Source organism: Anopheles nili, chromosome 2, assembly GCF_943737925.1.
Source record: "Anopheles nili chromosome 2, idAnoNiliSN_F5_01, whole genome shotgun sequence".
Taxonomy (NCBI): domain Eukaryota; kingdom Metazoa; phylum Arthropoda; class Insecta; order Diptera; family Culicidae; genus Anopheles; species Anopheles nili.
In genome coordinates, this window is record NC_071291.1 from 51,370,384 (window position 1) to 51,388,059 (window position 17,676).

The window sequence follows — 17,676 nt, forward strand, 5'->3', positions numbered from 1 at the left end:
AGCTAAAGAAATTATCCGACAAGCTAAACAGGACTCATGGGACCAATTCATAACTGAAATAAACCCATCCACCCCTTGCAAACACATCTGGCGAAAAATAGGTATCCTATCCGGAAAATCCCAGAAATCCTCTCTCTACTACCCCTTAAAAACCTCAGACTCCTTTATACCCCAAACAGAAGTACCCGAAACCTTCGCTCAACATTTTGCTCAAGCTTCAGCCACATGTAATTTCTCGGCCCAATTCCAAAAACACAAACTTTCAGCCGAAAACACGCCTCTACCCACCATAGATGCTTCTGACCAAAAATACAATGAACCTTTCACTCTACAAGAACTTGACTGGTCCCTACACAAATGCCAAGGAAACTCCTCAGGCATCGATAACATTGGTTACCCTCTTCTAAAAAACCTCCCTCCCAGAGCAAAAGTAACACTCCTCAATATCTATAATAACATCTGGCATACAGGTAACATCCCTAACGACTGGAAAACCAGCCTCACCGTCCCAATTCTCAAACCCAACAAACCTAACCACGACATAAATAGCTACAGACCAATCTCACTCCTCAACTGCATAGGGAAAGTGAATGAAAGAATGGTCAACCGCAGACTTATGCAGGAACTAGAAGACAGAAAACTACTTAGCACTAACCAACACGCTTTCCGATCTGGCAAAGGCACGGAAACGTACTTCGCCACCTTAGACAATTTACTCGAGAAAACCCTCTCCAAAAACCACCACATAGACTGTGCTATCATAGACTTAGCCAAAGCTTTCGACAGGACCTGGCGCTACGCCATCCTTGACCAGCTCTCGCGATGGGGCTTCGGGGGACATCTTATGATGTACATCGAAAGCTTCCTGACCAATAGAAACTTCAAAGTCCTCATAGGTTCAGAATCCTCTAGCCTCCACGTTCTCGAAAATGGTGTCCCACAAGGTGCCATTCTTTCCCCCACACTTTTCCTTATTAGTATGGAAAGCCTCTTCTCCTCCATCCCCACTGACATACAATCCTTCGTCTACGCTGACGACATCATACTGATCTCCTCATCCTCATCCGTTTCAAAATCCAGAAACCTCCTACAAACAGGAATTGACAAAATCAAGCAATGGTCCAGATGGTCCGGCTTGGATATCTCCCACACTAAATCCAAAATCCTATACATCTGTAAAACAAACATCAGACACAAGAACAAACCCATTAAATACAACAACCAGACCATCCCAAACACTTGCACAGCCAACGTGCTTGGGATTACCCTCGACAACAAATTATCCTTCCGCTCCCACTCCTCACGGGTAAAAAAAGAAACCAAAAACCGTCTCAACGTCTTCAAGATGCTTGGAGCCGGAAGGGCTCGAGCATCCCGCAAATCACTATTCCGGATTATCAACAACTGGCTGCTACCGAAACTTCTCTACGGCATCGAAATAGTATCCAGGGAACGAGATCATTTTGAAAAAATCATAGCCCCAATCTATCACACTGCAATAAAATACAGCACCGGAGCTTTTGCTACTAGCCCAACCAATTCAATGATATGTGAAGGTGGCTTACTTCCACTCCGTCACATCATCACCTTCAAACTCATCGCTGCAGCCACAAGAACAACGGAAAAAGGCCTTGTCTCCAAGGCTCTAATCACCCGCGCCAAAAACAGCTTCCACAACGCAACGCAACTCTATCTTCCTCCAGTCACCAAGCTCATCCGACTAGGTGACCGTCCATGGCACCATCCCCAGCCCACCATAGACTGGCATATCAATCACCGGGTTCGCGCCGGTAGCAACAGCTTAATTATACAAAAACACTACCAGGAACTCATCCAGTCCAAGTACCAGAACCACCACCACATCTTCACCGCCGTATCAGTCCTCAACGAAGCTGCAGGAGTTGAAATCTACTCCACCAAAGACAGTTGCGCCATCAAGCTTCCAGACTACACATCCATCTTTACAGCGGAAGCAATAGCCATGACAATAGCTGCAGAAGAAGCACTTAGCTCTGAACAACCGAACATCATCTTCACAGACAGTGCAAGCGTACTCTCAGCTCTACAAAAAGGAAACTCCCGAAATCCATACATCCAATATCTCGAACATCTATCCAAAACATCACCAATAGTTTTCTGCTGGATCCCCGGACACTCCAAGATCCATGGTAATGAAATAGCAGACCAATTAGCTAACGAAGGCAGACTCCATACACCAGCCACGAACACCTCACTCACCAGAAAGGATATCATCACCTGGAGCTACAAAGCAATCAGAAATAGCTGGAATAATAACTGGATCAATAGCTACGGACCATTTCTACGCTTCATCAAAACCTCAACAGTTGAACGGCAAGACATGCCATCGCCCAGAGACCAACAAGTCCTCTCCAGACTCCGCATCGGACACACCAGGCTCACCCACTCCTACATCGTAGAAAAATCGCACCCACCACTCTGCACCTTTTGCGGAGTTGATATTACAGTCCGTCATCTACTCACAGACTGCTATGGTTACACCAACCAACGAAAAACCTGCCATCCAGACACCGATATCGACAAAATCCTTTCCAACGAAGTGCCTCAACAAAAAAAATTCATCAAATTCCTGAGATCCATCGGCCTATACAACGAAATATAAATCAGACTACATCACCGGATTAAACCACTTTCTACCGTACAGAGGCGAATGAAGCTCAGGCTCAAAGTCTCTATAAAAACAACCAACCAACCAACCAACGAAACGCCTCATAAAGTTGCGAAACTCTATGAGGCGTCGCTTCCAGCGATCAGGAGATAGGGCTCAATACCAGGCGTTTAGGCGCCTCGGTAAGGTAGTTAGGGACAGATTGAAACAAGCTAGGAATGATCACTTTTCGAAGGAGATCAGTTCCATGCACAAAAACTCTCGCCCTCTATGGCGAGTAGCTAAAGTGCTGAAGAATAGGCCTAGGCCTATTCCCCCCCTGGGTGAAGCCCCAAATAGGAGCTTCACCCCTGTTGAAAAGGTTCAGCTATTCGCTGAACATTTTGCTCACTCTCATCGAGTGAGCGACACGATGCCTAGTCCACACGACGCCGTTGTTAGCAACAGCATCCGTGAACTAGCATCGGCTCCTTATTTTCTTCCTGACACTGACCGGACCTCCTTGGGCGATGTCCAGGCACTCATAAAGTACAGTGTCGGATTTAAAGCTCCTGGACCGGACAACATTTTTAACTTGATGTTAAAACATGTTGGCCATGGAGCTATGAGCTTTTTAACCAGCATCTTTAACAGATGTCTGGAACTAGGATATTTTCCTTTACAATGGAAACTTGCAAAAGTCGTTCCATTACGGAAACTAGGGAAGGATCCTTCCCTAGTCTCAAGCTACCGTCCGATCTCCCTCTTGCCTGCCATAAGCAAGATTTTTGAGAGGGTGATTTACACTCGGATGGAAGCCCACTGCTCCGACAACAACACGTTGACGGAGGTGCAGTTTGGTTTTAGAAGAGGACACTCTACAGCTCACCAGCTGCAGCGTGTCCTGAATGTCATTAATGACGCAAAGCTGTGTGGAAAGTCTACTGCGATGGCCCTTCTGGACATCGAAAAGGCTTTCGACAATGTGTGGCACGATGGCTTATTGCATAAGCTTCGTGCCCAACAATTTCCGACGTACTTAGTGAGAATCATTCAGAGCTATCTGAGTTCTCGTACGTCGGTTGTACACATAGGGGGGACAATGTCCGCCCCCTATGCCAACTGTGCTGGCGTTCCACAGGGGAGTGTCCTACGACCACTCTTTTACAACTGTTTTACGTCGGATGTTCCCGACATGGACAATCACACGCAGCTGTCGTTGTATGCAGACGACACTGCCATTTTGTACTCCTCTCGTAATCTGGAGTTTCTTCAAGGAGGACTTCAGAGAGGTTTGGATAAATATATCCAATACCTCAACGATTGGAGGATAAGAGTCAATTTTGCAAAGACTCAAGTGATGGTGGTCCCCTACAAACGTCGGATGCTTATGGCTTCCATCGTGCGTAAGGTTGAACCTATCACCTTGCAAAACTGTGAAATCCCTTGGTCCACTGATGTGCGCTACCTTGGGGTTTCCATCGATCAATAGCTTTCTTTCAGGAAGCATGTAGATCACCTTGGCTCCAAAACACTTGGACTCTTGATGAGTTTATATCCACTCATTGCGCGCCGCTCGGGACTGTCGAGGGACAAAAAACTTATTGTCTACCGCCAAGTCATCTTGCCGGTGCTGATGTACGGATCCAATATTTGGAGCAATTGCTCAAACAAGGATAGGCTAGTAGTGCAGAGAATTCAGAACAAGTTTCTGAAAATGATTCTCAATTTGCCTACTAGATACCCCACCAGGGACCTGCATATAGATGCAGGGATCCCATTGATAAGCGAGCGCATTGAAGCTGATTTCATGCGTCTCCAACTCACCTCCCGGAATTCAACCTCTGCGTTGATCCGGGATCTTTTTTTAAGGTGATTTTTTTGATTAGTATATAGCTAGGTTGTAGGTTTTTTCATAGTTTTAAGTTATTTTAAGGTTAAAGTGGGGTTCGCCCCGATAGATGGCCATGCGCTATCAACCTCCAGCTTTATGCTGAGAAACAATTTGAAACATGTAGGGACAGCTTAGGAAGTTCATGTATGTTTTATAACTAGTTAAATATGTAACGGCTCAGAGCCGCTCTCTAGCGTAGACACTCCAAGGAGCAGGGAACATAGTTAAGTTATCAGCTAAGATGACAATATGTATATTAGCATTTTAAGTGGAATAAACACAACATATTTTAAGTTCTTAAAAAAAACCTAAAGAGAGGAGTTGGATTCTAGCACTGAACAGAAGTACATGGAAATAGAGCATTAAGAAAAATTGGGTTTCGAGTCAGCTCTTCAATTTTTCGTTACATAAATATGTTGATAAAATTATTCATTTCAGTTACACTTTTGTGACTTGGCCAGACGAAATAAATTTTTCATTAATGTTTATTATGTATATATTGGCATTTATTATTGTAAAAAATGGAAATTTACTATTTACTAATTTACTATATACCTTACAATATACCTTATATTTTTATAATAGCTCATTTGTTTGAATAGCGGCTAATTTGCATTTAATGTCATCCGCTGTAAATTGTGATACGGTCGAAGATAAATCTGCCATATCAGCTCTAAATATGTTAAGCATCGACGATGAGCACGGTTGAGTGAAAAAATCTTACTGGAGCTGAAACTGTTTTCCGTAAATAATGTAGTTAAGTGCTTCTCTGGCTGAAGCATGAAGTCTTTCCTCACATAGATTTTAATGCTCTACCGGTTGTTGTAATTGAAGGATAATCGCGTTCTTCAGAGTGTGGGTCGATCTGTACTTTATCAATTTCCGCTAGTCGATATACCAGTTGCTCTAAACTCTTGTTGCCGGTTCTAAGCAGTCGTTTCAGTCGCTGGAGGTTGTTTTCGTATGAATAAGTTGAAATTGAATCCAAGGGTCCAAATCTGCATACTTCGTCGTAAACGTGCAACAAATTGTGCACGTTGCTGGAGATGAGGCTATCTTTGTAAACCGTACCGAATTCGGCAACAAATTGTTGCAATAGCTCATTTCCAAACTCCCAATGATTTTCATAAACATGCGATGAAAAAATGGACACTGCGCTGAAAAATTTTAAAAAGTGGTTGTAAGCTGCATCGTCAATTTTTCCTTGGAGAACTACAATACTGCCGTAATGGAGAAAAGTTCTGAATTCCGATCCTTTCCAGAACTCTAAATATTTGATGCTACGTAATTTCCTGTTGATTTGGGAAGGAAGAGCTAGCTCTTGTATGGATCGTGAGATGTCGTTTTTATCTGATGGATTCAATTTCCTAGATCCTGTTTTGCCGTGAATCCAGCCTTTGATTAGTTTTTTTGTAATGCCCAAATCTATAAGGTGCAGGCGGTCCGATACTATGATGTCCTCGATGATGTCCAGGTTGATGAGATCAATTAATGGAGTTGAATTTTTCATATGAGCTGCATATTCTCCTGCTCTGAAGAGTGCATCAGTTCGCTTGGTAGCGGTAACGCTTTTGTAGAAGACCCTTTTGTCTTCTCTATCGTATGTCCCTTCAACTGTATATTTAATACAAGCAGAAATGGCGGTATGGGATTTGACACCTGCAAAAATTTATACAAGTATAAAAAAAATTAAAAAAATATTAATTGCATCTATTTACAATAATATGTTACAAGCAAGGTACAAGTAATTCCTACCATTGATGAATGCTCGCGCTGAAGTATCCGCAATGATGGCTCGCAATTTTAAATTAAACAGTTGCTCGTTGATCAACAAACCGTTTACTTGCAAGTCGTTCAGCTCCTCAACAAATGGTCGTAGGTACTGTTCCACCTGCTGGGGTTTTGAAGGACCACAAAAAACAGCAACAACCATCACCGGCACATGTGGCATATCATACAACTGCATCAAAATAGGCCAAAATTGTGTGCTTCCGCTGTTGTGCAATGGCAGGCCATCCACTGAAAAATCCAAATGAATGGTATTACGGTTGGCAATGTTTTGCTGTAATTTAAATAAAAAGGATGTATTAATTTATTGTTTATCCTTTTAAATTCTAAAGTTAATAAATTCCAAACTTACCGGAAACAGCTTTTTCAGCAATGCCCGACACCCTGATACCACAACCGCCCACCATCGATTGCAGAAATGTCTAATGATGCATTTGTTGGGGTTTGCAGAAGAGTTCTCGCATCTTTTGGTAATTCAAAAGAGGTATTTTTGCGGAGAAGGCCTAACAAGGAATTTAAAGCGGTGTGTGTTTGATTTGTAGATAGCGCCCATAAGCGAAGACCATCTTTAAAGGATATGTCCGTTTCAATAAAGTTGAGATCGTTGTCACTGATGTTGTTTTCTTCGTCAGTTAATACATAGCTTTCGTCGTTTTCGCTAAAACTGTCCTCCATGAAGGATTCAACTGCCTCCAATGGTGGTTCAATGGAGAAAGTAGCATCGTCTGCTACATAAAATACGTTTATTTTAAATTTTATTCTCTTCATGTATCTCCAAGACGCGAAACATTTTGTTTAGTTTAAATGTTTAAAAAACTTACCAATCAATTGATGAGTGACGGTGCTTTCGCCTTGAAGGATGTTTTCAAATTCTATGACGTGAACTTTTTCTCTTTTACTAGCAATTATATACACATTTGAACAAACTATGGATCGTTTGGATGCCATTTGCCTAACTGAATTACTTGTTTAATTTCGTCAAGATGCAAAAGTGATCCTACTCACAGCACAGTCTTGACTAGTATGCATTTAAAAAACTACCAACATAAGTTATATATATATATATATATATCATTCTGCCTCCAGCTGCCGAAGAGATCGGATGTGTTTTTGGACGCTCCGTAAAGAGCGACCAGTGACCCCGTGGACACCAACGTTCTAATCGGCATTTGTCCTGTGTTGATACCGTCTCTTTCCGCCCCATACACTGCGTGCGTCGGGGTAAATAAACTCCGATCGTGTAAGCAGTTGGCGCAAGAATTAGTCGGTACTCTTCGTGTTGTGACTAAGACTACACTACTACGTAGTTAGTGGCGTGTACCTAATTTGTGCGAGTGACATTTATGTGAGTGACCCGTGTGAGTTCCCTATATATCCTTCCTTAGACCGCGGTCTCTGGCTCTACCATGGAGGTAGAGCTACAAAATATTTCAGACGATGAACTTCTGCAAGTTGAACGGGCTGTGAAGCGTAAAAGTCAAACAACCCCACTTCAGACAGCCCCGGCAGCAAAGAAATTGCAGCAAGACTCTCTGGACTCTATATCCCAAACCCTGGCCAACCGCCCACGGGCATATCCTGCCTCATGGGAGGGTAACCCGGTGGTTTATTTTATGCCGGGGAAAAAGCAACTTGGCCTTAAATCAATTTCGGGGTCATTAAATAAAAAATACCCGGGAGTGACCGACGTTTTTCGGATGCGTCCGAGCAAAATAAGGGTCACCGCAAAGGACCGGATTCAGGCCAACTTAATAGCGGCGAATCCAGATTTTACAGAGCATTACCGAGTATTCATACCCGGTAATTCGGTAGAAATAACCGGCGTGATCGAGGATCTTGATCATCCGGTAGAGGAGGTGCTAAAACTCGGGATGGGAGCATTCAAATCCCCTACCATACCTAGAATGAAAGTTTTGGAGGTTAAAAAGCTATACAGGGCTAACGCAAGCGTAGAAGGTCAAAAAACCTTCATCCCCACATCGTCTCTTCGGGTCACGTTTGAGGGAATGGTACTCCCTCAGGCCCTTATTATCGAAGGACTTCGGATTCCCATACACCGGCCATACGTACCCAAGGTGTACACATGCTCCATGTGTAATAGGATCGGTCACTCTGATTCCTACTGCACACGCCGAATCTCGTGTGGAAAATGTAGGGGTAACCACCCTACGGCAGAGTGCTCGGCTCTAGTTCAAAACAGCACACACTGCAAGGATCAATGGCACGTGGTAACGGCATGCCCTGTATATAAAAAGCTACAAAAAGAGCAGACGAAAACCATTTTCGAACGTGCTAAGGGCTCGTATAGCGAGGCCCTTAAGAAAGCGAACCCGGCCAATCCCATCCAACTGTTGTCTGTGGAAACCGGAAATGACCCCTGGCTGCACTGGAGCATGTGGCACAAAACTCAAGAAGTGATACGAGACTACCTTACAAAAAGGTACAACGGAAAGTCCTTAAGAAGAAGAAGACTCAACCTAGGAAAAACCAACGACAAGTGAACCGAAAAGCTCACATACCTGCTAACACAAATAAGAGCGACGCAAACCGCCGCGATGGCGATAACGTAGCACAAAAGAAGTCACAAAGGAAAAACAAAGCTCCTCAACCCAAAACCCTAGCTTTCCCTATACACCCCAAACCGTTCACATCGTCCCCTTCCCTCTCCGAAATCCTTGAGTCACTCCTTATGACATTAAAGCTTCCGCAACCGCTGCTCGGCATTCCAACTTTAGCCCTTCCTTTCCTTAAAGGAATGATCAAAGTGTGGCTGACACAATAGCCATGCATAGCTATGATGATCCGCTTCGACGAATAAACCAAAAATGGCTAAAATACTTCAGTGGAATAGTAGAAGTCTTATAGGAAAGCTAGACTTATTTAAAGCCACTACCGGCTCATTAAATTGCGACGGGTTTGCGCTCTGCGAAACTTGGCTATCCCATGATGTTAAATTTACCTTCCAAAAATATAACATTATACGGCAAGATCGACAATCACGGGGAGGGGGAGTGTTAATAGGGATAAGAAAGTGTCACACCTTTCACAAAATTTCAACCCCTAGCCTCGAGATAATTGAAGTTGTAGCAATTAAGGCAAACCTAGGCGACATTAACATTATCTTGGCATCTATATATATATATATATATATATATATATATATATATATATATATATATATATATATATATATATATATATATATATATATATATATATATATATATATATATATATATATATATATATATATATATATATATATATATATATATCCCTCCGATAGCCAAAGATGAGAAAGAAAGGATGGAAAAGATCATTAAGGAACTAGGAAATTTAGTAGCGGTATTACTTGCGCCACTTCTTTTATTAGGTGATTGCAACTCGCATGGTATCGACCGCGGGGGCAGCAAAGATGATATCCGTGCCTCTGCTATCCGCAATCTCTGCGGCAACAACGACTTGAAAATCCTCAACACAGGGGAAGCAACTAGGGTATTCAAATCAGGATCAAGCGCACTGGACCTGTCTATATGTTCATCAGCTCTAGCTCTGAGTCTCAATTGGAGGGTAACAAAGGATCCAATGGGTAGTGATCATCTACCAATTGAAATATCTTTTGCCAGGGGATCCCCTCAGATCAAGGAACCCCGGGTTAACTTTGACGTAACACGGAACATTGACTGGGCGAGATACAGTGAGCTAATATCCACTTCACCATTCCTTACAAAAAACAATCTTACGCCGTTTGAGGAGTACGAGAACCTCGTATCTTGTATAAACAACTGCGCCCTTCAGGCCCAATCAAGAAGTTTTCCCAAAGCAAGGATCTACAAAAAACTCCCAACCCCCTGGTGGGACAAGGAATGTCAAGTAGCACTTTCGGCAAAAAAGAAAGCCTTTATAAATTTTAGATCTTCAGGCTCCATGTGGCTATACGATAAGTATAAAAACCTGGAGAAAAGCTGTAAAAACTTGCTTAAAGCAAAGAAAAAGAGCTACTGGCGTAGATACGCCAACAATTTGGACCCCTTCACCTCGCTAAGCTCGCTCTGGAAAATGACTAAAAGGATGCGTAATAGTAATACCACCAACGAGAGTGAATGTTACTCCGATGATTGGCTGAAGCAATTTGCCTACACTCTATGCCCCGATTTCGTCCCGGAACAATGTTTTGAGCTATATGCACCCTGCAGTGACCAGAGCATGGACTCACCCTTCACTATGGTCGAACTATCGATAGCACTCCTCTCTAGCAAAAACTCCTCCCCGGGCATAGACCAACTAAGAAACTCCCTACTGCAACACCTCCCTGATGTTGCTAAAAAACGATTATTGAGTTTCTTTAACAAGCTGTTTAATCTCAATACCGTCCCATCGGATTGGAGAGAAGTTAAAGTAATCACTATTTTGAAACCGGGCAAACCGCCATCAGACTACAAGTCGTATCGCCCGATAGCGCTGCTTTCGTGTATGCGGAAACTCTTGGAGAAGATGATCCTTTTTCGCCTAGAACAATGGCTGAAAACAAATAACCTTCTTTTTAACACGCAATTCGGCTTTCGAAAAGGCAAGGGTCCGGTCCCCACGACTGCTTAGCGCTTCTGGTCACAGAAATAGAACTGGCGCATGCCCACAAAAAGAATATGGCATCCGTATGCTTGGATGTACAAGGGGCGTTTGATTCAGTGTCCCCCCACTTACTGTGTAAAAAGCTTAAAAATGCTGGTCTAAGCCCGAAAATGAACAAGTTCATTTTTAACTTGCTCTCGGAAAAAGTAATGAACTTTGCAAATGGCAATCAAAAAATGAAAAGAACCAGCTTCCATGGTCTAGCGCAAGGATCCTGCTTGAGCCCTCTGCTTTATAACTTTTATGTTAACGACATAGACACCTGTTTGGCTCCCAATTGTAGCCTTAGACAATTGGCAGACGATGACGTAATCTCAGTCGCTAGTAGGAACGCGGACGAACTACAAAATGCCCTACAGACCACACTTGATAATATCTCGGTGTGGTCGGAAAACCTGGGTATCAAGTTCTCCCCTACAAAAACTGAATTGGTAGTATTCTCCTTTTTTAGCGACACTACAAAGAATAAAGAAGCAGGACTATTTAAACCGAACCTAAATATTTACCTGGATGGCAATAAGATTGCTAATACCGAAAACTTCAAATTCCTCGGTATCTGGTTTAATTCCAGACTTAGCTGGACTCCACATATAAGCCACTTAGTACAAAAATGCACCAGAAGTATAAACTTTCTGCGGACTGTCACAGGATTCTGGTGGGGTGCCCTTCCAACCGACATATTGCGCCTATATAAAACAATGATACTGTCCGTTTTAGAATATGGAAGCATATGTTTCCTTTGGACAGCTAAAACATACATCCAAAAACTAGAAAGGCTACAGTATCGTTCTCTCAGAATAGCACTGGGCAGCATGAAATCTACGCATAACATGGCTCTAGAAGTGATGGCGGGAGTGATGCCACTAAAACTCCATCTCGGCCAAATCGCACTCCGCTTTCTGATTAGAGCTTCTGTCTCTAATCCCCTGGTTTTAGAGAACTTTAAAGCGTTACTAGGGACAGGCTCCAAAAGTAAAATCTTGGAAATTTACAAGGATTTTACCTCCTTGCAGGTACACCCTAGCGTCACACAAGCCGTCCCACTCTTCCTGAATCCTACAACTCGTTTATAAAAGATTCCTCGATGTGGGACGAAATTAGGAACATACCTGACGACCTTCGACAGACGTGCACTCTCACCATTTTTATGGAGAAGTATGGTCATTTAAACCACCAAAACCAGTACTACACTGATGGATCATCCTCCAAGGATGGGACAGGCTTCGGTGTGTACAACGCTACTACAGAAGCATGCTTTAAGCTTAAGCAGCCGTGTAGTGTCTACACAGCAGAGCTAGCAGCTATTCTCTATGCACTTCTTCTTATAAGCGCGAGTCCGTCGGACCAGTATTATATATTCACAGACAGTTTAAGCTCGGTCAAGGCACTCAGATCTTTAAAGGTTGTCAAGAGTCAAGAACATTTCATTTATAGAATAATGGAAATCCTAGACGCTCTTTTCGACAAAGCGTTTCGTATCTCGGAACGGTCCTTGTCTTAACTATCAAACATGTTCCAAAATTCTAAATTCATGTTTAGTGTTACCATAACTCTTGGGATAAGTACTTGACATTGAACTATAATAAATGAGCTCTAAAAGGAAATTCGTACTTTTAAGGACACACAACAGCACGCTGAAGCTAGCGCCTACAACAGCCAACAACACAATCTTCCATATCCAGACTAACAATAAACTCAACACCTGCAACACAATACGCCACCAGCAATAACCCAACAATAATAGACAATAGTTACGAACAGTACACATTTATAACACACCATCATATTAATTTAAGTTAACAGAGTATGCCCGGGATAAGGCAAAGAAAGGGAGTAAATGCCTTTTGTATATTACATCAGCGGCTCACGTAGAGTTGTAAATACGGCTTGTCCGTCCCAATAAAGGAAAAAAAATAAGTTATATATACCTTCTTTAATCATAATTTACCTTTTGTACGAGTCGTTCTACATGATAGCCAAAATTAATTTGTTACCTTTAATTTGTCGACAAATTTTGCAAACATTATATGTTATCCTTTAGAGGTAAAGGGATAGATAGAGGTTTAGAGGTTAAAAATTTATGTACCTCATATGATGTACCTCATCATAAGCTGAATTTTGATTACCCTGATCACCACCCCCCCCCCCCCCCCCCCCCCCCCACAGACTAATTTGAACCCTACCCGTAGATTTTAACACTACCCGTATAACATATGTATCTTTTGGTAAAAATTGTCATCGAAATCCTACATAAACATAAACGGAAAGTATCTATGCCGTAGTGTGGAAACAAGTGCAACCACAAAAAAATCAGGTACACGCATAAACGGGATTCAGTTCCTATTCGGGATGCCAAAGAAATATAAGGATAAGAGAATGAAACAATGTAGCCCTTTTTATTCGAAATGGTCGAAAAATACACCAGGAAAAATAATCCATTATCCATTATTGATCACTCTAAGGAGAATATTCTAACTGGACTCAACGGCAACCGACCCCTGCAACGCCCCCGGACATTGATAATGGGCTCATGGAACGTACGCACTCTGCACAGAGCCGGAGCCTTGAAGCAACTAGATGACGCCCTAGCCACACTGAACATGGACCTTGTAGCACTACAAGAAATACGATGGCTAGGGAATGGTGTGCTAAACAGACGTGGTGAAAAACGGTACCTCTTATACTACAGCTGCCACCACCGCCACCATATGCTCGGAACGGGTTTCGCCGTGGGTCCGCGGCTGAAATCCGAGGTCATCGACATCAAGGCTATAGACGATAGGCTATGCACCCTGCGCATGCGAGGCAAATTCTTCAACATCAGCCGCATAAACGTACACGCCCCTACCGAAGACAAAGACGAAGAGGAGAAGGACCTTTTCTACGGCCGCCTCGCAAAAACCATTGACAAGTGTCCTAAGCCCTCATATTCATCCTTGGGGACTTCAATGCAAAAGTCGGTAGGGAGCCAATGTATCGCCAATACATTGGTGATCACAGTCTACATGAGCACAGTAATGACAATGGTAATAGATTGGTCCAACTTGCAGCAGCAAGTAATCTGGTTGTGGGAAGTACCAAGTTTGCGCGTCGGGACATCCACAAAGCTACTTGTGTGTCCCCAGATGGAGCCACCTCCAACCAGATCGACCACGTGCTGATAAGCCGCCGAAGACAGTCGAGCCTGTTAAACGTCAGAACCTATAGAGGAGCCAACATCGATTCCGATCACTATCTGGTTGGCTTAGTGATACGTTGCAGACTCGCCCGTCCCCGTGACAAAGGGGATGAGGAAAAAATGCAGGCCCGGCTCAACACGGACTCCCTAAAGGACGCTAAAGTCCAACAGGCATTCGAATCCGCTTTAGGTGAGTCTCTATTACCAGCAAATCCATACAACACTAAGAGCGAACGGTGGAGCGCTCTAAAAACAAAGATATTGAACTGTGCAAAATCCACACTACCACCACGTCGGGGCAACACCAAATCTGGCTGGTTCGACGACGAATGTAGACTTGTGACGGAACGTAAGAACTGCGCATACCGAGCAATGCAGCAGCGGCATAGAACGCGGGCATGCGCAGAGAATTACATACGGCTCAGACGAGAAGAAAAAAGAGTACACCGCACCAAGAAACATCAGTGGGAAGAACAACGAGTGCAGGAGCTCCAAGGAATCAGAGTGCGATACGGCCCAGGAAAAAAGTTTTACCAAGAGATAGCAGGTCATCGAAAAACCTTTATACCTAAGGTGACCTGTTGTCGAAATAAGGATGGAAATCTGGTCAGCTACCAGCCAGAGGTCCTCTCGCGATGGGCTCAGTATTTTGATGAATTACTAAATGATCAGTTCAACGAACAGCTAGAGGCTCCACTAGCGGATGATATCATGCTACTGCCACCAAGCATGGACGAAACCCGAAAAGCAGTCCGTCAGTTGAAGAATAATAAAGCACCCGGCACCGACGGAATATCAGCCGAACTGATCAAAAACGGAGGTGCAGCACTTGAACGCGAAATTCATCAAATAATTACTGAGGTGTGGGATAGCGAATCGATACCCTGTGATTGGAATCTTGGTATCATCTATCCCATATACAAGAAAGGAGACAGGCTACAGTGCAGCAATTACAGGGGTATTACGGTGTTGAATACCGCCTATAAGATCTTCTCCTTAGTCTTGCAACAGAGACTTGTCCCATTCGTAGAAGAGATAGTGGGAAACTATTAGAGGGGATTCCGAAAAGGAAAATCAACCGCTGACCAGATCTTCACCATGCGGCAGATCTTGGAGAAGATGGCGGAGCAACAGCTCCAATCTTTCCATCTCTTCATAGACTTCAAAGCCGCATACGACAGCATAGCCAGGGTAAAACTTTACGACGCAATGAGCTCTTTTGGAATCCCGGCCAAGCTTACCAGGCTTGTTAAAATGACCATGACCAACGTCACATGCCAGGTGATGGTGGATGGAAAACTCTCAAGGCCCTTTGCTACCACCAAGGGTCTGCGCCAGGGCGATGGGCTTGCCTGTCTCCTTTTCAACCTGGCGCTAGAGAGGGCCATCCGAGACTCAGGAGTGGAAACCTCGGGGACCATCTTCTACAAGTCAATCCAGATTCTGGCATACGCTGATGACATAGACATCATTGGTTTGCGGCTCTCCTATGTAGCAGAGGCTTACAAGCGGATTGAGCAGGCGGCTGAGAACCTCGGTTTGGAGATTAACGAGGCAAAAACCAAAATGATGATGGCACCGTCAGCGGCCCTGCTAGCAAATACTAATGCGAGTCTACGCAGGGGTGACGTACAGATAGGTGAGCGAACCTTTGAAGTCGTCCAAAACTTCACCTATCTTGGGTCAAAAGTCAGCACCAACAGTAGCATAGAAGTTGAATTACGCGCAAGGGTGCTGGCAGCCAACCGGTCATACTACAGCCTGAGGAAACTTCTCCACTCAAAATACCTGTCGCGACGGCTGAAGTTGGAACTATATAAAACACTCATAGTTCCAGTACTCACATACGCCTCTGAGACATGGACCTTGTCCAAAACTGACGAAACCCTCTTAGCCGCGTTCGAGAGGAAGATGCTCAGAAGGATTTTTGGCCCCGTATGTGTGGAAGGACAATGGAGGAGCCGATACAATGACGAGCTCTACGAACTGTACGATAACCTCACTGTCGTGCAGCGAATTAGACTCGCCAGGCTCCGGTGGGCTGGTCATGTCATTAGAATGGCACCGGACTACCCAGCCCGTAAAGTCCTTTTAGGCTGCCCACATGGACAGAGGAGGCGTGGTAGGCCCAAACTGAGATGGAGTGATGGCGTGGATGCGTCCGCCAAAAAGGCCGGGATCAACGATTGGCAGACGACGGCGCTCGACCGCGAGCGGTTCCGGTTTCTCCTGGAGCAGGCCAAGACCGCCAAGCGGTTGTAGCGCCTGATAAGTAAGTAAGTAAGTGGTGGAATTATCTTATGGTGGTGGAGGAATTATTATTTGTGGAAAGGTGTGTTAGGATTGAAAAGTGTGAAGGAGGGGAAAGAAAGCAAGAGTAGAGGGGTTAATAGGAGATAGTAGAGTTGGAGTAGAAGGAACTGTTGATGATTGAGCAGGCAATCGGACTGCTACTAGCTTGCACAAGATTCCATTACAAGATAATTCCACTCTTTCAGCTCTCGCATTTTCCCTTATTTGGTAAATATGTATGTCTGCAGAAGAGGTTCTTTCAAAGGAATTATCTTCTGCAGACAACACATAAAGCGCCGCCTTGGACAGAAACCGTATACCAACTACGGAGATAGGAAACAAAGAAGATGTCGTTGTTTCCAAAAATTTAACAATATCGTGGTTTTTAGTTAAAAACCATTGATCCTTGAAATTTGGCATTAAGACAAAATCGGCGGTCACGTGTATCCCGACACCGTTTCTCTTCAAGCATGGATAATTCGAAGCAATTCAATTGGCAGTCATGTAGGTGGTGGCAATTTCACTTGATCTGCCTGCCCCTTGTTCCGCACATTTCGTGCCACATCTAACCCAAGGTTTGATCTGATATGAATGGCTTTCGAAGCAATATGCAGAAAATTCATCCAGCAGCCCAAACATTGCAACCTCTCCAAACACGTGTTGGAGATTATGAACATTGCTGGTCCATAAAATGTGCCGAAATCCTTAACAAATCGGGAAAGGAAACCTTTTGCACGGGTCCAGAGGTGCTGGTGGTACGATGATGACAAAATCGTAACACCACAAAAATAGAGCAGGAAGTGACTGTAGCCTGGCGCATCATATACAGTCCTTCAAAACCACAACACTTGCATAATGAAGGAAGGTCCTAAATTCGAATGCCTTCCAAAAAGTAACTTACCGTACGCTTCTAAGCGTACGGTGAATTTCAGAAGAAAGCTGCATCTGTTTCAAAAAATTAGAAACAACTTCCTTTACTTCAGGGGACCACCGAGGATATCTTTCAAAATTGCCTTCAAGAAATCCTCGGAATATTTTTCGGGTAACCCCCAAATCAATTAAATGAAGTCGTTCACCAACAGGAACGTTTTTAATTAAATCGAACTGTAGATGGTCTTCTAGTGGCGAACGCCATGATTTATGGTGGCCCGGACATACTCTTGACCGAAATCCTGCGTCCGTACGCAGGGGAGCATCCACGGCATCGAAAATTACTTTCTTACCCTGGGTGAAGTATTCTCCAACGCAAGAACACTTTAAGCAACC

General features: G+C 43.8%; 1 pseudogene; it reads right to left on the reverse strand.

Annotated features, from left to right (window-relative positions):
- Positions 1-1,026: 1,026 nt before the first annotated feature.
- LOC128725504 (uncharacterized) lies at positions 1,027-17,615 on the reverse strand (annotated as a pseudogene).
- Between the last annotated feature and the right edge of the window lie 61 nt (positions 17,616-17,676).